Source organism: Silurus aristotelis, assembly GCF_946808225.1.
Source record: "Silurus aristotelis genome assembly, chromosome: 11".
Lineage (NCBI taxonomy): Eukaryota > Metazoa > Chordata > Actinopteri > Siluriformes > Siluridae > Silurus > Silurus aristotelis.
In genome coordinates this window covers 8,515,957-8,540,113 of record NC_139584.1, presented here as the reverse complement: position 1 = coordinate 8,540,113, position 24,157 = coordinate 8,515,957, and the positions used below count along the sequence as shown (strand labels likewise).

Here is a 24,157-nt window from a genome sequence, read left to right as displayed (position 1 = left end):
ATAATTAACACTAAAATGTTTTAATAGTCAACATGGAAACCTGCCAGGCCAGGCTGCTTAGCCATCTATTGGATGTGGCTTTTAACCTCCCACATGCATATAAGGTATGCAGGAAAGTGGTGAATATTGATGCAAGCATTATGAACATGTCATATAAACCAGGCAGCCTACCAATATACTGTAATAGCTAAAAGAAAAAAAAAAAAAAAGGTCTGTTATAGTGTTCACTTGCATTTCCGAAAATTACAGACATTTTAAATGAATTCACATAATGGCATCCTGGCAATGGAAAATAGGTTTGCAATTTAAAAAAAAAAAGGAAATTTTTTGTTATTTGTCTTTTTAATGGAGCAGCATCTTCCTTTATATCCCCTCAAATTTAACCCTGAATAGCACATCTATCATTTTCCTTTCCATTCCACACTTTACATTCTTATTTATCTTAACCTTTATAACTGAATACTTAATACAATTACTGAACTGTATTTTAAACTTAAAACTTTTTCAAGGATGTTTTAGTTTTTTTAAGATAAATTATTTTTTCAAAAATTGAGCATGCAGAATTTTCCGACTGGAATATAGACTATTAGGACAAAATTATAGGTAACACCTCACTTCTCTAGCCATATGTGGTTCTTCCATAAAACTCCCAATTGCCTAAGGTCAAACCTGTTCCATCTCAAAACAAGCTCCATGGAGATATGCTTTACATGGGTTGGAGTGGAAAATCTTAAATGGCCTGCTATAGAGCTCTGACCTGAACCCTACTGAACACCTTTGGAATAAATTGAAGCACTTACTGCACCCCAGGTCTCCTAACCCTACGTCAGTACCTGACTTTAATAACTCCTATGTGGTTGAATAAGCCCAAATCTCTAGTACTACACTCTAAAATCTAGTGGAACATCTAGAAGCGTGGAGGTTATTACAGCAAATGGGGACTAAATGTGGAATAGGATGTTCATAAAGCACATAAAGAATATTATGGTCAATTTTGAACTTTGTGTATATTGCCATTAGACATCTTTTATAATATTAATTTTGACAATTTGTGATATCTGAATTGAAAAATGTATCAGCTTTTTTTACAATAGAAAGTCTTAGACTATGCAATTCTATCTAACGAGGTGGTATCAAAAAGTTGAGAGACTATTAGTGCTAACTGGTGCTATTCTTACCACATTTCTGCAATTTCATCATGGAAGTTAGAACAAAGAGCAAACGTGAAAATCTGCACGAAACTGGGCAAATCTGCCACAGAGAAAAGACATACTTTTGAAATTCGGCGATGCTGCAATTAGTTATTCGATTCTGCTTCAAGAGCGTTAGAACATCACTGAAAGACGACAAGAGATCAGTACCTTCAACGATCTCAACCCCCAAAAATGTGCATGATGATCATCTGAGAACAAGCCACATGATCTTACTTCCACTCTCACCCTACTCGCCAGATTTTGCTCCTGCGGATATCACCCTCTTCCCGAAGATGAAGATCCAGCTCAAAGGTCAAGTTTTGACACCATTGTGGAGATCCAGCACGAATAGAAGACTTCCAGGACACATTCCAGAGGTGCAGAAAACTGGGAGTGCTGTATTTCTGTGCAAGGAGATTATTTTGAAGGTGATAGTGTGTAAACGTAGATCAATAAAGTACTTTCTTCCTTCCTTCCTTCCTACATACCAACCCTACACTACCTACCAGAAGCATCTACCTACCTACCTACCAACCTACCTACCTACCTTCCTACCTACCTACCTACCTACCTACCTACCTACCTACCTACCTACCTACCTACCTACCTACGTCTTTACATTTTCCCAATTATTACAACAAACAAAGTAACTGTAAGATTTTAGGTAGCTGCTTGTCTATAAGATGTTTCATCATTACTGGTGAGAACGTAATTCCATTTGAGTTTAATCCATAAGAACAGCTCTCTTCACACTTTTTTTTCACACATTTTCCCTCAGTTCCTATATCTCACCTGCAACGATTTTATCTTAAAATGGGTAATTATTGTCAGGATGTGTCCACTACTTTACACAGGACATGTTTGCATACATAATGCTGGAGGTGCATTGGTAATGTTTAATATTTAAAAGTGATCTGTCTTCTGCTTGTTATTAATAAAGAGGACCCAAGCAAATAAGCCGCGACAGATGCGAACACGTACAAGCTGCTGCCTGGGACTGTAGTTTTTCATTTGTGGGGTGTTTGCTTAATAAAATTCAGAAGTGTATAAATGCCAGGTTTGTCAAATGCAGATAAAGTCTGGCTAGTTTTCCTCTGAATGTTTTAGTGCTGATTCATACAGAGTAACGCATACAAAAAAGGTGGAAAATTGAGAAAGGATTTGATAAACCAACCCACTATAAAGTCAGACCAAGGACAGCAAATACCATTTAATAATGCAGCATCATTTCAATTAGTTGCCTGACATGCACCAGAACTATTTTTATTAATGCTATAGCACTGTGTCCTATATTTAAAATGAACCACAACAAATTCATTAAACGGCTCAAGTTGAACCAGAAATGACACCTGAAATTTTGTATTACAGCACTGTTATGCATGAGTGTGCCATGAAAAAAAATCACTTCGTACAAAAAAGAAAGCCCAAGTGAATTATTGTAGGTGTTTAACGCATTTGCTCAATTGAAGTCCTGGAAAAGTGAAAACCATACCGTATAAAATCTTAACTGTAAAGACTTTATTCTGTCTGGAGCTGAATAATCAATTAATATTCATATCATCTGAAGTGATGTGGTAATAAATCAGAGGTCAAAATATATGTACATCACCAGATAGAACTAAAATGTGTGTGTGTGTGTGTGTGTGTGTGTGTGTGTGTGTGTGTGTGTGTGTGTGTGTGTGTGTGTGTGTGTGTGTGTGTGTGAGCGCGCGCGTGCACGCGTAAGTGCATAGGTAACATTGTTATGCCATAACTCCAAAGCAAAAACACACATTGTGAGTTATTAGAGTAAAAACAGAAGGACTGACACTTATCCAAGTACGAAGAGCTCAAATGTAATTAAGAAGGAAGTGATACTAAGAAATGAGGTACTCTTGTAGTACACGTATTCAAACAACTTTTTTTTTAAATATATCCTTGGAAGAGTAGTTTCGAAGAATGGTTTTAAACACATACTTATTCAAGAATCAAACAAATTATGATAATTTAACATAATAATAAAAAAAAAATCAATAGAAGTATGCTCCTTTTATCCCTCTCATTTGAAATTCTGGGCTACATTTCAACCCAGGCTTTGTACTTCCATCAAAACCCCTTCTGAACTCGACAATAAAACACAATGACATTTTTCCATATTGTGCATTATGTTTTATTACAAATAGCCTTGTCCTTATAAAACATTTGATTTTGAAATTCTCATTTCTAAAACTCATCATCACAGATCTGTTCATGATTACTAATCTTTCTCTTCTGTAATAAAGATAAAGATCCTAAACAATACCCTAAGAAACAGCCACATTAGAAAGACTTTAAAATCACTTTGAAATTAAAGCATTATCTCACAGACTGCATTAAGCCCTAAGAGATCTGATTATGTTCTGATTAGAACCTTTTACTACCATCATTTTTCTCCAACTTACTACAATTGGGATAAAAATCTTAGTGCTCCAGTACTAATAGGAAAGCTTTTCTACTTATATTGGATGCTATTGTTGAAACTACATACTATTGTATACTATTGTGTAGTCTGTTTTTGTCTTGTCTTGTCTGTTTTGTCTACTATAGTCCAAGCTGAATGTATAGTTTTATTTATGTCTGTACTTTGAGAGTCACTAACAGCTGGAACCAAATTCCTTGTGTGTGTCAACACTCTTGGCCAATAAACCTGATTCTGATTTTGGTACTATTGCTAGGACTTTGCACTACTCTCATACTGTTGTGTATTTGCATGTTATTTATCACAACAAACTATAGAAGTTATAAGGAGAGATGTCAATAAAACCCATTTGACTTGACATGAAAATTGTATATACATTCTTAAGCAAAATAAAAAAGGGGAAACCCCAAAATGGCAAGCCTTTCATTGTCTTAGCAACAAATCAATGGTCAGAAATGTAACAGGACTGAAACAAAAGTGCAATTGTATAACTGGCACATTACAGTATTTTATATATTTCTTTCAAGACTGTGGAATATGACCCTGCATGCATATAGTTTTTCATTTTAGAGATAAAATGCACAGGGAAACAGAAAATCTTTGAACTAGAAGTTGGTGAACCTGGGATGTCAGCAATTGTATGGAACCAGTGCGACCTCATTTAGAACCCCTTGCCATTACATATAATGGAGCAGTGAAGTGGTGTGCAACGAGCGTTCAGTGTAAAAGCTTTTTATAAGAATGGTGATAGTATGAGTGCTGTACAAATGGAATTTCGGTGTGATTACCAGTTAAGACGTCATGATTGTACCCTGTACTTAATAGTACAATATCAGTTGTGCCTTTGCCATTTTCCTGCAGTTAGAGCAAAAAGGAATGATATAATAAGCTTTTAATGGTCTTTATAATAAATCACTGGTCAAAAGAGTTGCAAGAGTTAAACAAATGAACTCTTAAGATCTCACATGCCACCATTTGCTCATTTAAATGTGCTGCAATTAACTGTCTAAAGGATAGGAACAAAGAAATTTGCTTATATAGTCGTCTTGTACAACCACAAGAATTAAACATTTCAAGAATGTAAAAGTAAAATCTATTAAATACTATGATAATTTATTATTTTTAATTTCTTGATGTTTAAATGTTTAACATTTTGTGCCTGGCTCCCTTTTTTGTCCAGGGGTATATGAATAAAACAAGTAAGGATGTTCAACTTCTGTGTATCTGCAGAAACCTGACACTGATCTTTTTCTGAACTTGTATTGATATAACAGATGTGCTTTAGGAAAGGGCTAAACATGACCAATAAGACAATTACAGGTCATTAGAAATAAACTTGTTAGGATAATAAACTTAATTTAATCATTTGGTTATAACAATAAGTTCTGCTAATCTAACAGTTAATTCAGGCTGATTACATTTGGTAAATACCTGATCAATGTTCCTTCTGCCAAGTGTAATTTCAAAAGAAAGAAAGAAGTTACTACAATAATTATGCCCTGACTGCACAATACATGAAAGTAAAGGCTGTAGAATAATACATAATGGCTAATTGTAATGGTAGTATTATAATTTTTATTCAGACACAAACAATAAATAAACAATCATTCATATGCACATTGTCCCTTGTTCTAATCAATGATTGCATTCAGATCTTTGTGTAATTGCAGTTGTGCAATGACAGTCACTGTAACACTTTTACAGCATGCAGCACATCTGTAGAAAACCTTATGATTGTCAGGAAGTCTAAGTGAGATCTTGTGGGTCTCTGTGTCCAGTGGGAAGCTATATTCTGGAATTATAAGTACACCCATGTGCAATGACCTACAGGTTTTATATCACTGAACCAGACAGCAAGCCTGACATGTGTGTTTGTTCTATGTATGATGACAACCTACGGGGAAGATCTCTGGCAGCAAACACTGATATGATATGAATGCATGCTGTGCTGTAGCAAACACATTACCCTTACAAACACAAACTTACACACACACACACACACACACACACACACACACACACACACACACACACACACACACACACACACACCTACACACACACACACACTCACACACACCTACACACACATTTTAAGCCATCGGGCAGAAAATACAAATAGTATGGTCATTTATTTAAATACCAACATGCCATATGAATTCTCTACATCTAACTATAATCTTAATATCAATGTCCACAAAGAAATGCTTTCTTGCAATCCATTTAGATGTGTATATAAGGATGTAATTGGAATGGCAACATCTATATCTGTAGCTGTTTATAGATTTAAACCTTCACATGACTGTGTCCTAAACCCACAGGCTGAAATGTGTTCATATTGCCCATTGCATATTGCATTTTGTGGCTTCTTACTGAGGATGAATGAATGGGCAGGACACATTTATGATAAGGATTATATACTTTGACTGAACCATAACTGTCATATATGTCCCATCAACATCTTGGACAATAAGTAAAAAATAAATAAATAAATAAATAAATAAATAAATAAATAAATAAATAAATAAATAAATAAATAAGTAAAAAGCTCTACAAATTCATATCTATATTTCTTCAGTCCAAATAACATATTCGTTACTTATAACATATATATATATATATATATATATATATATATATATATATATATATATATATATATATATATATACATACATACACATACACACACACACACACACACACACACACACACAAGCTTTACTAGAAAGCAGGGTGGATTCTCTGCCCTGAAAAGAACATAAGAAGGAAACCCCAGCCATCTTACAGTAATTACATCAATAGGTCCCACCAGGAGCAGACCACAAAGGCACCCACTTGTGAATATAGTGAGCCAGTGAGTGTATGTAATTCTGTAGATAACCTACATGCACGTCACATTCTGTGTGTGAGATGACATTTTAAAAGGACATGATTTCTAGTAAAAAAAGTAGTGGAGACGGCAAAAGTTACACTCAAGTTAACAGAAAAAAGTACAGATACATTATATGGACAAATGTTTGGTCCAAACTGACCATAAGATTTATGTGTTTTTTTAACATCCTATTCCATATTTAGTCCCCAGGGAAGATGATGAAATAGATTTTGGAGTTCACTTTTGGAGTTTTCTGTTTATTCAGCCACAAGAGTGTTAGAAAAGTCAAGCACTGAAGGGTGACGAAGCCTGGGGTGCAGTCAGAGTTGCAATTCATCATAATAGGGTTAGTTAGCTATCTATGAGATGGCATTCAGGGCAGTATTAGCATGAAAGTTAAATATTTTGTAAGATGATCAGTCCAAGCTAAGTGTTTAGATGTGGAGATGAAAGAGCTAAAGTACTTAAGCACTGCTCTGTTAGCTAGAGATGGAATCAAAAAGTAAATTAGACAGAAAAACAGATTCTAGAATTTTGTAGTGATGTTTCAGAGCCTGAATTCAAGCAACTAGTCTTCTGGTTTGACTCTAGCACATATAGCTGTATGACAGGTGTCAAATATAATGCAAATGATAAATATAAAGTAACAGTGAGAAAATACAGAGATTTAGGGGATCCAGAATCCATCCAGACTCGACAAAAGGCAGGAAGGGACACAAGGAGGCAATCCATCAAAGAGGTGGGAGAAAACTAAAGAACTCAGAGGGCTATTTTTTTTAATAAATGTCAGTAGCAATAAATTCCTTGAGATTTACATTGAAGGCTCTTATGATTAGAACACAGGTCCAGATGTCTATAACCTTCACTGAATGATTAATAGCATACACATTTTCGTTAAGAAGATATAAAGAGTAATGCTTCAAAATAAAAGGATGGCTTTTACATGGAAGCACTACAAAAATTACTTCAGTATTTCACTGAATTTAACCAACTAAAGTAGCATTGGCATATAGGAACATCTAGACTATATTCAATCTAATCATATTAATTCACAAACATAACTACAAATAACCACTCTTGTCAACTGAGCAGAAACGCTTTTCAGAACACACATGACATCCAATCTTAAAGGCTACAAAATTGGAGGAACACATCAGGGTCTTACCAGGCACAGTAGGCAGAGGTTCCATAATCCTGGATAGTTGAAAATCAGAAAATCTCTCCTGGCATTTTAAGAAACATATTTTTTTTTTTACAGATTTGACCATGGGTCATATGATTCATCGAATAAATGACTTTATTATTACATCATGTTATTTCTTTCTCCAGACAGACAGCCTTAAAATGTCTAAATAAATTTGAGTGACTCACAGGAAGTACTTTACCCACTAGGAAAGAACTAATTAAAACCTTTGGATTAGAAGTTTCTTCTGCTCTCTGCAAAAAATGTCAATGTCTTGGATAGATGGAAAATAATGCCACCAAATATGAGCTCTGCTGTGGCCTGATACTGTAAAAATATACAGTACTTCTTTACATAAAGTCCTATTTCACTGGAGGCACTGTAACACACACGCATACACCTATTCTATTAAACATGAACTGTTATGCTGTGTAATGGCTGCTCCCATATTTATTGCGAATGCTGCTGAACACAAAAGGACACCCGTCTCAGTTGAGTTTAAGCTAGCTTGTGAATATGGCAATCTCTGCTTGCATTCCTCTTACTCCTTAAATCCCACATCCAGCTTTCTTTTCTTTTAGACGTTAGTGAATGATCAACACAGATTCCAGACATTAGATGCAGGAGCAGTAAGTGAAAGAAAGATGTCATCGCCAGTTTCTTCCTTTCCCTGACACAACGCCTGCATCGTCAAATGGCAGCCGTAGCAGCTGTTCATCTGAAACAGAGGACGCACTTGATGGCTTCCAGCATGCCTGTCGTGGCATCTCGTTCCCTCTCCCTCTCTCTTTCTCCCCTCGGATTTTAAGTAGACATATTGCTGTGTTAGGAATCAAAGTTTGTTTACACACACACATACACACACACACACACACACACACACACACACACACACACACACACACACACACACACACACACACACACACACACATAAACACATAGCCCATACTGTCTGTGCAGCATACTTTTGTAAGATTACAAGCTCTGTGAACTACTAGAAAATAGAAAATCCAAAAAAAACCTCCCTCTCACAGCTTACAAACCCTCATGCCTCTCCAGAAGATGACATTTTTATATTACATTTTTAGCACTTTAGATGGCACAGATTAGGTATTAATTATACAGGTTCCATATGTAGAGGGACATCCAGACGATGTAAAGAAAGCTTTGTATTGAATTATAAGAAGCCATGTTAAAACCCAAAAGGAAGATGTCAGGTATGATATATAATTAATTAAGGGTGTGGATCTGTTGCTGCACATAACATTATCTTTTATCAGATGTAGGCTTATAGCAGGATTAATCAAATTATCGATTGATTAATTTATTGATTGATTGATTGATTTTCTGTTCAATTCGATTTAATTAAATTGAACTTCTGTAATCCTTTTAACATTGAACATGATTTTGCTGTTGCTGCTCCTAAGCTGTGGATAAATTGCCTTTTAAAATAAGGTCAACTGCAAATCTGGCTACTTTTAAATCTTTGTTAAAAACTCACATTATTTGGCTTTTAATTCCCAAAAGTAAGTTTCAGAGTTTTTTTTGTTGTGTTTCTTGACTGATATTTAGTTGTAAATGCTCTATTGGTTTTACATTTGTATTAATCTAGTAATTAGTATTCGTAGTTTTATTGTAAAGCACTTTGTTTATGACTCGTTATAAACAGTGCTATATGAATAAACTTCGATTTGATTTGACATTGTCCCAAAGCAGCTTCAGATAAAAAATAATAATTTTAACATCAGAAATATAATTTTTCTCCAACAAGCAAGCTAGTGGCAATTGTAGCAATGTAAAACTCCCTGTGATGGTATGAGAATGGAACCCTTCCAAGGTGATGCCAAATGTCTATTTATTATCGTTCCATCATCACTGAGGCTAAATGCACAGATCTACATTCAATGAGATGCCCTGGTAACTTTTCTGGCCAGTTTCTAGTGTTCCTATAATAATATCTGTATTTGTCTGCGATTACAACACATGAACTGTTCAGTATGGCTAATGAATTTGTATTTGGTTACATCCTTAACAGACACAAGCTAAGAAAAGAAATGCTTTTTGTTTCACAGACAAAACCCAACACTTTCACAGGTCTATACTGTATCTTACACCGTTCCCCTTCCATGCTAATAGAGGAAATATAGTGTGATCAGGTGGACAATAGTGGACAGAGTCTCCTGCATAAAATGAAGGTGTGAATATAAATCAAGTGACATGGTCTCTCCTCTCTCTCTCTCTCTCTCTCTCTCTCTCTCTCTCTCTCTCTCTCTCTCTCTCTCTCTCACACACACACACACACACACACACACACACACACACACACACACACACACACACACACACTCAGTACAGCTTTGAGGCATCAACTGTAATCTGTTCAAATGAATATCATACTCACGGGCACTTAGCGTGGGCATGAGAGCAGCTCAGATAGATAACGAGGGTGGGAGGGAAGAAAAAATACCCATGTCATGCCAGCTTAAACCAACCCACTTTTAAAAGAAAAAAAAGAGTTGAAGGGGGGACTAAAAAAAGAGAAATAGAGAAGGATCTAGTTTACAAAGCATGCCATGGGCATCACCATGGCAACTGTGCACTGCTCTGTTTTCTATATAATTTATCAGTACATTTTTCTATCACTGCAAAAAGAGACAAGGCCAGCACGTATGATGTAACAGATGCGCGTACACACACACACACACACACACACACACACACACACACACACACACACACACACACACACACACACACACACACACACACACAAAGCCACTGCCTTTTTTTTTTTTTAAATAATGCCTGAAGAGAACATGATCACAGAGGTAGAGACCAAAAGCAGGAGGAGAAGAGTGTGTTTGAAGGGCTAGCTGACCCAGGAATAATCAGGATTTGTGAGCCTGGAATCAGTGCTGCTCAAGCATCTGAACTAAATGGCGCAGAGCTGCTGAGAGATCAACACATTAGGAGAGGAGGTTTAGTGCGCTGGCTCCATTTTCCATCCGAATGCTCAGCATCACATTAAAGACATGAGCTAGGATTAAAGCACCAAATCTCCCATCCTTGGGCCTACAGTACAGTGTGTGTGTCTGTGTCAGTGCTTGTGAGTGTCTGTGTGTTTGAGAAAAAGCGAGAAAAAGAGGGGAGAAAGGAAACATAAAGCAAGATGAGGGAGAATGAAGAAGAACGTATCTTAATGGCGAGGAAATGTTACGCAAGCAGGAACAGCAGGTGGGAGGAGGGTGTAGGAGGATGTTGCATTGTGATCTTTGGCTTTATGAAAAGGATCAAGAATAAACAGCAGGAATGTGCCAATAAACAATTATAGACTTAAAGTCTTAAAACCTGTCACAGATGCGACCGTGATGGCACACACAGGGACAAAGACATTCCACAAATAAATGTCAAGGATTTTCATATTTTTATTATATACTTCCTTTTAATAATAACTTAAACTTGAGTTTTGATTGCAATCATTCAATATACAATCATTATATTTCATATAAATTTAGTCTATAGTTTAAACTATATCGATAGATAAATTTATGGTTGTAATAAAACACACAGACATGTTTTTATGAAAAAAAATACATTAAAGAAAATCAATGACAAGGTGCGGTAATAGAGCCTGACATGTGTGATTTACTGGTACAACCCTAAAGTTGACTATTTTCTAACAATAGCATGTCCCAAGGTGTTTTATTCCTAGTTAATTCCATTAGATCTAAATCAATGAAAGCACCGTATTTATAGTTTCATGTAATGTTATGGATTGTCGTGAGACAAGTAACAAGTAAGTGATCTTTAAGGTTAATCACTAGCCTTTCTCTTTCCTAATGATAATAACTAGCCTTAAGAATATACAGTGATTATTTATATCTATTATATCTATTGTGCAACAATATATATTTTTTAATTTTTCATTCATAAAATTACAATAAATAGTAAAGTGCAGAAAAGAATGTTATTAAACACTTAAACCAGTAAAACTGCCCCAGAGATACGCTGCCCTGTGCACTGAGCATGGTCTGTGTGGGATACTCCATGAGATACGAAGTAGCAGCTCAATATGTGTAAGCCTATTTTTGTTTATACAGTAAAACAATTGTTCTTAATTTGGAGCTCAGTGTTTAGGTCTAGGTTACTCAAGCGAAGAAAAAAAAAAACATGAATATAATGGATCTCCTATTATTATCATGTTAGTGAAATTGATCTCTGTAAAGCTTTTAGGGTTGCCAGATTCTGTGAATAATGGCCACACATTGGCGTAATACTGTATGTTGTAAATCTAAAACGTGCATGACAATGAACTTGTTTCCCCACAAGAATGAGAAAATAAGGAAAAACCTTTTAGGCTAGTTGCTTTTTTGTGCAGTTCTCAAGTTGTAGTTAATAAAATTGTGCCAAATTTGGCAACCTCTTTAATGTTCATGATGTATTTATATTTACCATTTCAATTTTCCGCACACCTGGCCATGTATGAGCTGATGCTATAGAAATCATATGTGCAAAACGAGTGCAGATACCTGCCGTTTGTCTGGCAGCCAGAACCCCTATCAGAGCTCTTGATTTTTAAAATCAGTTAACACCTTCTGACCAATCAGTGTCAAATATTTAGTGCTATGGTATCATTTCAGTTTGTTTCTGAATATAAATAATCAGATTGCAACATCATCATGTGTTAATCATTCTTTTTTAGTCAAAGAATTTGATCTTCATGGAACGAAGTAATAATTCATGAAATTATCCAATAAAATTTTAATGTGTTGTAAATTAAGGACATTAGCACATTATTCCACAGAATATTTCCACAGAATATGCTGTAGTGCACTGTTTACATTCTTTATTGGTCAGTGGATATTCCACTTACATGTTCTGTATATTCTCCCACAGATTCATTTATTCAAAATGTGTATATCTTATACAGAGATGTAGATCCATTATCAAGACAAATAAGTGACAATTATGTGTCTATGAATTGTGCAAAGCAAGCTCTGCTGATCTCTGCAGAAACACCTAAACCTATTCCACACACTTGGAATGTGTACAGTATCTCAAATTGCTGATAATAAACGAATATCACAAGTTTTATCCAAGTTTTTCCACTTATGTCTAGTGACGCTGACTTTTAAAATTAGATAATGGATAATAGTAAGAAAATTAAACTGAAAGGGCTAAACTGTGCATGGCTAACAGTTCACACGGTTGTCATTTATTTTGCATTCAGCAGCCTGGACTCAGGGCGCAACTGAATGCATTTAGCCCTACAGTCTGTACTGACTTTTAGACAGCACTTTGGATTCGTTTTCTTTCCAACTGACAGACAAACACACACCAATTCTCTGCAGCTGCTGCCTGGCACTGTTTTTGTTTGGTCACTGGGATATGGGCAACTTTCCTGAAGCAATACCAACTCATTGCCAATGAATGGCTGAGAACAAAATGCTGAGAATGGTCCAATCTGTTGTGGATTCCTTCTGTCTCAGAGAGAAAGAGAATTTTGATTCAATTTCAAACTCAAGAGATGGCAACGCTGTCTTTTAAGGAGATTAGTAGGGTAACCATTCATGAAGTAGGTTTTATGGAACCATATTCAGAGAAAATTCAGAGAAATTCCATCAAGAGCAATTTAATGCCATTAGGACCGTTTAGGAGCTTCACCTACTTTCAACAGTGGATTTATAGTTGGTGTTTGACAGTTGATGATCTGACTGGACAAGATAGATCTACTGTATGGATCTATTTAGCTAAAAAAAAAAAAAGCTTTGGATTTATGAAATGATTCAAAGCTTTTATTAATTGTCACATAATACAGCATTCTCAAGTCAGATGGACCCCTCATGAGTTTCTTTTTCCTTTTTCTTTTTTTCGTTGTCAAATAGAGACAAGTGCTGGGCTGTCAGTTATTCACCCAGAAATATCTGTCAGCCATTCTGAAATCTTTTAGTACATATTTTCATTATTAACCCAAAATATCTCAAACATTAGATATCTTCTATTTATGCTTATTATCTGCTTGTCAGCCCAAACAATAGTCGATTCATTATTATTGCTGTTAAGTGGCAAGCAATTACACAACACTAGAACATATATTTTAAGCTGCTACAAAAAAAAGAAAGCAGAAAAAAGTACGCGCATATATATATATATATATATATATATATATATATATATATATATATATATATATATATATATATATATATATATACAGTGAGGAAAATAAGTATTTGAACACCCTGCTATTTTGCAAGTTCTCCCACTTAGAAATCATGGAGGGGTCTGAAATTGTCATCGTAGGTGCATGTCCACTGTGAGAGACATAATCTAAAAAAAAAATAATCCAGAAATCACTATATATGATTTTTAAACTATTTATTTGTATGATACAGCTGCAAATAAGTATTTGAACACCTGTCTATCAGCTAGAATTCTGACCCTCAAAGACCTGTTAGTCTGCCTTTAAAATGTCCACCTCCACTACATTTATTATCCTAAATTAGATGCACCTGTTTGAGGTTAGCTGCATAAAGACACCTGTTCACCCCATAAAATCAGTAAGAATCCAACTACTAACATGGCCAAGACCAAAGAGCTGTCCAAAGACACTAGAGACAAAATTGTACACCTCCACAAGGCTGGAAAGGGCTACGGGGAAATTGCCAAGCAGCTTGGTGAAAAAAGGTCCACTGTTGGAGCAATCATTAGAAAATGGAAGAAGCTAAACATGACTGTCAATCTCCCTCGGACTGGGGCTCCATGCAAGATCTCACCTCGTGGGGTCTCAATGATCCTAAGGAAGGTGAGAAATCAGCCCAGAACTACACGGGAGGAGCTGGTCAATGACCTGAAAAGAGCTGGGACCACCGTTTCTAAGGTTACTGTTGGTAATACACTAAGACATCATGGTTTGAAATCATGCATGGCACGGAAGGTTCCCCTGCTTAAACCAGCACATGTCCAGGCATGACTTAAGTTTGCCAATGACCATTTGGATGATCCAGAGGAGTCATGGGAGAAAGTCATGTGGTCAGATGAGACCAAAATAGAACTTTTGGGTCATAATTCCACTAAACGTGTTTGGAGGAAGAAGAATGATGAGTACCATCCCAAGAACACCATCCCTACTGTGAAGCATGGGGGTGGGAGCATCATGCTTTGGGGGTGTTTTTCTGCACATGGGACAGGGCGACTGCACTGTATTAAGGAGAGGATGACCGGGGCCATGTATTGCAAGATTTTGGGGAACAACCTCCTTCCCTCAGTTAGAGCATTGAAGATGGGTCGAGGCTGGGTCTTCCAACATGACAATGACCCGAAGCACACAGCCAGGATAACCAAGGAGTGGCTCTGTACGAAGCACATCAAAGTTCTGGCGTAGCCTAGCCAGTCTCCAAACCTAAACCCAATAGAGAATTTTTTGTGGGAGCTTAAACTCCGTGTTTCTCAGCGACAGGCCAGAAACCTGACTGATCTAGAGAAGATCTGTGTGGAGGAGTGGGCCAAAATCCCTCCTGCAGTGTGTGTGCAAACCTGGTGAAAAACTACAGGAAACATTTGACCTCTGTAATTGCAAACAAAGGCTACTGTACCAAATATTAACATTGACTTTCTCAGGTGTTCAAATACTTATTTGCAGCTGTATCATACAAATAAATAGTTAAAAAATCATATATTGTGATTTCTGGATTTTTCTTTTTTAGATTATGTCTCACAGAGTGGACATGCACCAACAATGACAATTTCAGATCCCTCCATGATTTCTAAGTGGGATAACTTGCAAAATAGCAGGGTGTTCAAATTTTCCTCACTGTATATATATATATATATATATATATATATATATATATATATATATATATATATATATATATATATATATATATATATATATATATACTTAAATAGCAGCTTTAAAGGCCGAGTTATTTTTGCAATGAGAATGAATTTGGGGAGAGAGTTTAGCCTCTAGAAAACTCTGTAAAGGCATAAAGTGAAAGTGGAATTTGCATATATAAAGACTACCATAAAGCATAAGGTATGGACTTCTAACAAACATATAGTGTAAAGATTCTGACATTGTGACTGCTAAAACTCTGGTATAAGAAACAATACAAGCAGTAATGTTTCTATAGCATTAGCATACACATACTGTAGTGTACGCTATAGTATGAATGTACATACAATAGCGTGCACTATAAAGAAATGGCTCATGTAAAGAATAAAAATATCCCAGGAGATTGATTTTTTTTTTTTTTTTTTTGTATCTGATTCAGTATTTATCATGTGTGCGTTATTATATTGGAATTCAGTGGCACACATTTTAAGATTTAAATTGATCACAAAAAAAAAAAAATCCTTCAATCATCCTGCAACAGCTCTACAGCATAATTGCAGTGTTAAGTAAAATGTGTTATTTTTCTGCACCCTGAAAATTGCTTCTGCCCACAAAAATCTGTTTAGTATGTTTAATACATTTTCGAGCATATTTTTACAAGCTACAAAAGAGCCTTTTTTCCTCAGCCCAAATATCACCTTTTCCTCTAAACATTATTAGTCTGTGACAGCGGACACAATAAGGCACTGCTCCTAATGAATGTTGGCTCCTGCTACAAGAGCTATTGCTTGAATTTGTTGATGCCACCAGATTCACCCCTGGCTGCTCTGAGTTTGAATGTACAATTATGGCATTATTGGAATTACAAAAGATCATGTGTGCTTAAGCTCTTATCCTGAGCGACAAAGCAAACAGTGCTCAGGCAGCTGGAGGAAAAAAATATGGGATTCACCGAGTCATCGGGATCACATTAAACCTAATTTTCACCTGAGGCTCTCAGATTAAATTCAAAATTGTGTGACATCACATAGTTCAGCATCTCTATCTGCTCAAATACAGCTGGAAAATTAAATGGTGCAAACTGGGAACTGACACGTGAGCTGAGTTTGATGTTATAAGAGCAGGGAAAACCCATAGAGCAATGTTTAAGGTAAATAAAAATATGCTTTGGCTTGCCTATGTATCTACATATTGTTGCATTACACTGAAGCATGGTGGTGGTAGCATCATGCTGACAGTAACAGGCAGCCTCTTGGTTGCTTTACTGACTCCTTATCTTTTCACCATATGTGAACATGTAGCTAAAGTCAAGTCAGAATTATTACAGAAATGTATATGAATTTACTGTGGACTTGTTTTGGTAGCTCCTTAGTAAGGAAACTTTAGCCTGAGCACTTTCAAAATTTTCCCAAGAGTTTTCCAACATGTGAAGCTATCAAGACTGTATTTTTGGATGTTCTGTTTTCTCAAAAACATGATAAGCTACAATTATTTTCGTATTAACAAACAGGACAGAGAGGGAAAAACAAGATGTTTCAGCTGCTAACAGGAACATGATAACAGGAACTGATTTGTTAAAAGAGGAACAGCGTGTTGAGATGTGCTGTTAGAAAACAAGCAATAATGCAAAAGCTGAGGGCTGTGACTAGCATATAGCAAATTGTGAAACGTAATATTTCTTTTAATAGCATAACACTGATAATAGAACTGTTTCATGTTGTGTTATTGTCATCCCTGTTGCCTGAATTGAGATTATTGCAAACACTTTCTATTAAACTCTTTCACAGATGACTGCATGCATTGTCAAACCCTATTTCTCTCTATCTTTTTTTTTTTTTTTAACCAATATACCAATATAAGAATATAGTGACAGTCTTACTGCCATACATAGCCTGCTTTTATCTTCTTAAATTATATTACTCACATATGGCTGACTTGTAATTAGTGATAGGTTAACTTGAAGCTAACCTTACTCTGTCAACTAGTTACCATGTTTTATTACAATGACTCACAGATTTGTCATTACAGGACATGATGTAGCAGGCAGCTATTAAACGGATGGCCCACTTGCTATTTATTTAACATCTCTAAAGTATCGTTCGCTTTATTAAACCTGTTACAGGTGCTGTAATACTTGACTGTATTTCTTACTAGATATACAGTATGTGATGTTTTATTACTGTTAAAATAAATAAATAGGGAGATGCACTTCAGTAGAAAGTATTAACATTACTAATTTAGCAGTCATTTTTTTTTAATGGATGTCCAATTAAATAAATGACAAACATGGCCTAATTATAAAAAGCTTTTTACAATAAACGTGATGCCTAAAATTAATCGTAGTATAATAAACATACATAACTATTAACAGATTGAACGACTTGAATGTGTGGCAATTGAGTTTACAAAAAGGGAAATGGTGCATCCTGTGAACCTGCTCATGCATAATAGTGAAATAAAACATGGAGCTATTAAAGGATGCTGCATTTGGGAGAGATACAATATAAAAGATGTATTCGAATGCGGTAGCAATAAATTTTCCATTTAATGTAACTATAAGACCCAACTTTTTTTTGTTATGAGTATATGGGTTGGAGTGGAAGATCTTGAGTGCCCTGTTATAGAGCCCTGACCTCAACCCTATTCAGCACCTTTGGGATGAATTGGAACAATGACTGCACCCCAGGCCTCCTCACACATAACTAATAACCTTGTGAATAACTGAGCACAAATCTCTACAACCACACTCCCATATCTAGTGGAACATCTTCCCAGAAGAGTGTAGGTTAATTTGACAGCAACTGGGGACTAAATATGGAATGGGAAAATAGGTTTATAAAGCTTGTCTAAAGGAAAAGTCTTTTCTCATGATTTTTATATGTAAAATATTAGGATTATATGTTACTGCTTCTTTACACAATCAAGTCACAAGACACAAGATTGAATTATGAAGATTGATTTAATGAATTTAAACAAGTGCATCTCTCCAAATGTGCAAATTGTGAAATGCATTCTTTAACAAAATGATTATTAAAACAAACACTCAGGATTTATATTCTTTACAGATACTGTTTATTTTATATTTCGGAAACATAATCCATTAGTACAAACCTTACTGTTTTCATTAATTATTATTATTAAGTCAAATGAAGTCAAGTGCATGTACTGTACAACTAAAACATTATAATAACACTTCATCTGAAGGCAGCTGTCGAAGCACTGAAAAACGGAGATGAATGCATTAATAAGTAATTATTTTGGTGAACATTGTGACTTTTTTATCTTGTGAGTTCCCAAATAACAAACATTTACAAGTTAGTTTGTTGTTATGTAAAACATGATATTTTATATTTATGTACAAGAGAACGCTAAAGAAGTTCTCATACACTTGCACCTACACACCAAAACGCATGCACGAGCGCAAACCGAGTACAGCAGTGGTCTGCAGGCTTGGGATCAGCTGTTGGAATGGGTGAATAGAGGAATATTGCAGCAGGACCAATTTACTGATAAAAAAGAAGCAACAGCCAGAGGCACCTGAATGACCCAGTAACAAATCCCCTCACATAACTGTCCTTAAATCCCCTGAAGTAAATACTCCCACACTCATGTGCACGCAAATGCCAGCAAACTAAAAGCTCAGTGAATGGGAGTGCTTTTAATAACCACCAATCCACTTGCCTCCAGCAAATCCCATCAAGTAATAAACAATGATCACAGGTTTGCATCATGGATGCAATGAAAATGTCTTGGCCTATTGGACTACAAGTCCACAAAGAGCTTTTTACAAAGAAATTTTCTACATCATTTCCAGGTGAGTTGAAAGTGCGAGGAGAACAGTGAGCCCAGGAGGGTGGTAAGAGTTGCAGTAGCAGTGTGATGGATAAATTACACTTTAAGGCTTTGTACAGGCAGTATTGATCGAACAAAGCTCTGAAATGAATCAGGTATATGTAGACTCCCTTAGCCCTATTAAAGAGTTCATACAGGAAGGCTGAGGGCACCCCTCAGTCACTATGACTCATCTACACCATCGCTCTCTGACGCACTCTGGACGATGTTCCTGTGTCTTTACATTTACGGCTCCCATGAGGCAGCACTACAACTCGCAGGACACAATTTGATTTAACATCAGGGGCTCGGAGAACAACAGCATCAGTGGTAGATGAATGCAGGTACAAGAATGAAAGGGACAAGCCAGACAAAATAAAAAACCATGCACAATCTTGAGGCTGTTAATTCTTATATTGTTGGTAGTTATTTTTCTGGTAGCTTTCTCACTTGCTTATTTAAAACAAAGAAAGACAAATGAACATAAATAACAAAGGTACATAAATTATTATAATGGTGAGAAGAACAAGTGTAGAAAACGAGAACAGATCAAATTTAATTTAATTACGTGAAATGATGAGAAATACTTTTAAGTATTTAATATATTAAGGTTGCCAAACCAATTGCTGTTTAAAATAAGACCAGAAATAAGTCTAAAGATGATCTATCCTACTTTTAAAACTCAAACCCAAACCTCCAAACCTTTTTTAACTTAATGTTCAGTATAACCATTACCCAAAATTTCGCAGTTTTTAACAGTTTTCCAATTGAAGTCTAAAAAAAAAAGGCCTGGTGGTGGTTACTCGATGTTCTTGTGTCCAGTTTTAATAAGAACTGCCAGTCTATTTGACCGGAGTAAAACCCAATGCAATTTTCTGCTGTTGTAGCGTGCTGGGATTCTGAGATGCTTTTCTGTTGCAAACAGTGTTATATATGGAGGGAATAATGTGATTATATGAGTTATTGTAGACTTCCTATCTGCTACAACCTGCCTGTCATTCTGCTACAGTATAAACATTCCCATGAATAAAACCACAGAACTGCTGTTCAATTGATTTATATAATTATTCATATATAATTGATTATGCAATTAGTGTTACATTTTAAAACTATCCAGGTTTATAAAACCATAAAAAAAAAAAACAAACGTAACATTGCATCTCAAAGCAAATCATAAGTAGTTCAAATGTGCTCTACTATAGTCTACTATAAACCACTACTAATGTACAAATATAATAAATATACTAATGCATTTGAATTCTGTCAAAATGCAGAAGCCAAGAACTGCAGCACGAATATCATATTAAAATTTTAATGTTTAATACACCTCATTAAGTATCATTGCATTATAGTTTTCAACATTAACACTGAGCTGTAAAAAATATTCAGTGAATTTTCACTTCTTTTTTTTCTATAAATTACATCCCGTTTCAATCTCGTCAGCTTATGACATTTTGCCATGTATCTCCACCAGCTTCTGTACAGACCACTATTTCAGATTCTTACTGAATCTCTCAGGGCTTGTTATGTAACAACTTTTAAGTGAGTGTGCAATCTAAATCTGTCCTTCACTACTATCAGCCTATCTATCCTATACCAGCAACAAGTACCTAAAAGCTGAGGAGCTCAACTCACACTAAATATATCATATTTTGTAGCAAAAGGGATGAGCAGAGAAAGAAAGAGAGTGGGGAAAAAAATAATTTGTCACTTATAGTCTACAGAGCGGCTATGACATGCTAGCTCTCCGCTAATGAGCTACGCATTTATTTAACATTTTTTTTAACTGCCTTTTAAAAAAGCTTTCCAAGTAGTTTGCAAACCTAAAAGTGACATCAAAACATGTGTCAGTAGTACTGACACAAGTATGTTCATGTCAAACTGTCTAGACTTTTAATTAATGCCGAATTCTGTAAGTTCTTGAATTTAATTGGGTAGAACGCATTTATTTATTTATTTATTTTTATAACAGCAGCTCGGTGAGAAGTTCCAGCTGTAAATCAAGTAAAGGTTTAACAGGGACATATAGCAGGTGATTTACATAATCTAATAAATTATTTAGAAAAATGTGTTGCTATTAAAGCAAATATAATGTTATATAAAGATATAAAGAAATGTAAAAATATTTCTTTAAAATTAAAGGAAAGAGACTCCTCAGGAGAGGAAAATGTTTTTCCTGGTAACTCTTTTCGTCATATTAGAGGAAAAAAGAAAGGCTGTTGATGCAATTCCTGTTTAGGGTTGATATATGTTGTAAGTGATAACAGGAACTAAAGTGCCCTAACATTAAAGTGGACTAAACTGGTTAATTAACATGATGTTGCTTGTTAGCAAATCCAAATGGTATAAAATGAAATAAACATGTTAGGATATGGAAATTGTCAGCTATGTAGTGTTTCACTCCAAACTTCATTACAACATTTAACTGTGTGGCCTGCTGTGGTTTATTCCTTACACATATTGTACTCCATATAAACGTGCACTCTGCTAAAAGTCCATCTTTTGATTGTCGCTCTTTGAAATTGTTGGAGAAAAGCAGGAACAGCATGTTTTCTTTCATTTTGCCTTTTACTTAAAGCTAAGAAATTGCTTAAGATGTTTTACACTATCAGCTGGTCTCGCAAGGATCCACCCGAATTGTCTTTCACTGCCAATTGAGATCCTAAATTGGAAAAAAAAAACCTTTACATTGTATCTCAGTATTCATTTGTGTCACTGTAAAAAGCGCATTGTCACATTAAATCAGACAGTGATAACACTAGAAGTGGTCTTTCTCACATTATGCCGTAATGAACCGATGTTCTTAGTTAACCATGTAGCATTTAGCGCTAAAAACACCTTACGTCAATCTAAATGTTTGAGATGATTGTAGGAAGGCAGTCTCTCTCACATTCTGCTGCTCACTTTACAAGCCAGTAATAAGTCTCTGATCAGAGCTTTAACAGCGAGGTCCTCACCAGACTGCTGCATCAAAGCCTATTTCAAGCAGAGGGGTTTTTTATTTATTTTTTTTATGGGACAATGTGCTGCATTTTCTAAGGACTAAATTAATGAGGTTCTGGATTGATTTTATTTCTTTATTTACACCCACTGAGGACCGGACATTCGTCTTTCCGCTGCTGATGAGTAATGATCATGTGGCTATGGAGAGCCTGGAGTTGAGACATATAGCAAAATAAGCCAAAATAAATAAATCAAATATAATAATACGATAATAAATATCTCTCAGATTTCCATAAGAAGAGACCCACAAAGCATCATGTAAGCATAATGTACCGTACGTCACCCAATAATGAAATATATAATATATAATATACAGCAATATCAACATCATATCATCATATAACTTAGCCTTTGTCAATCCTAAACCACATTTTCCCTAACGAAGCACAATGCTCTTCCATTTCACCCTTTTTCTTTCTACAGAACCATACTGACAATGACATAAGAACCACACAAACCCCAAGACCATGTTCATAATTAAATACACAGCTGACAGCATAACCTTTCACCCTGCTCATAAAAGTCGGATCTATACAAGGTCACTGACGAACCACTCCCTGTTCCAGACCACACCCATTTTTATCATTTCAACTGGGATATTTGATCGTACAAAGCCGAATGACAGTTTGGGTAGATGTTATTTTGATGTAAAGTTATTCTTATAGTAAAATAATAATGTGTATAGAGTGTATAAAGGATGCCAGGGAGATAGCAACAACTTAATACATATTTCAGAACAGCTTTTTGTTGCCTTTTGAAAGTTTCATGCGCTTCGTATGGCTCTTGCTACCCTCTATTATGATCACTGAAATTTTATATATAAAAAAATGTAAATATTTAATATATAATACTTGATATATATCAATTGATTGTTCTGCTTTTAATTGATGACTCTTGTCTGTGAGCTGCATGTCTGCATATCAGGTACTCAGAGCAAGAAATCAAGCGTGGGCTGATAATGTTTGCAGTGAGAAAATGCACACCTCCTCAATGTGTTCTCTTTCAGATGCCATAACATGAAAAATAAACACTTCTATTGTCCATGCAGGACACCATTAGACAGAAAATAACCTCAAGGTAGGTTACAATATATTCAGAGTAAACCAAGTTGAGGAAACAGAATAAACTTAAAGACAAACTAGGAAACTGATCTTTCTGTGATTTTAACACCCAGCACTCCTCTTTATATCTTTTTTTTTTTTTCTTTGTCTAGATGTAGATTAGACACACCACGTGGAGACAGCTAAGGGTTGATTAATTTGTACCTTCATTGGGTTTGACCCTCCCTCACTCAAGCATGCCTTTGCACTGGCGGCTCACATAAAGCTTGAGCCCTATAATTAAAATGTAATTTTCATAGCTGTGTCTTTTGATGAACCAAGTAGATTACATAATAATCTTAAAAAGACAGTAGGGGCATAGAGTTAATTGCATTGCGCTGTGCTTGCGTGCGTGTGTGTGCGCGTGCATGTGCGTGCGTGTATGCGTGTGCGCGCGTGTGTGCGCGTGTAGCAGGTAACCGACCTAATTGCCAGTGCTGATGTGCGGCGCGCGAGCTTTGCGGTTGTGTGGCGACCCCCAGCGAGCGCGAGCGTGAAAGCCTGCTTCGTAATTGCGTTATGTGTCCTTATAAGCATGTCATTTTCACAGCATTCGATGGAAACACGAAGCGTTGGGTTTTTAGCGATCACATCCGATCGTCCAAAAGAGGAAGCGCTCGTGCACTAGACGCGATTAGATATGACAGGATTAAATGTTGAGCCAGTGCAACTGTTTGATTACATAGTTTCCC

General features: G+C 35.9%; 1 protein-coding gene across 1 annotated transcript in view; it reads right to left on the bottom strand.

The window, feature by feature from the left end:
* Positions 1-24,157, bottom strand: part of ajap1 (adherens junctions associated protein 1) — a 62,103-nt gene that overhangs the window by 36,924 nt on the left and 1,022 nt on the right. The window lies entirely within an intron of this gene.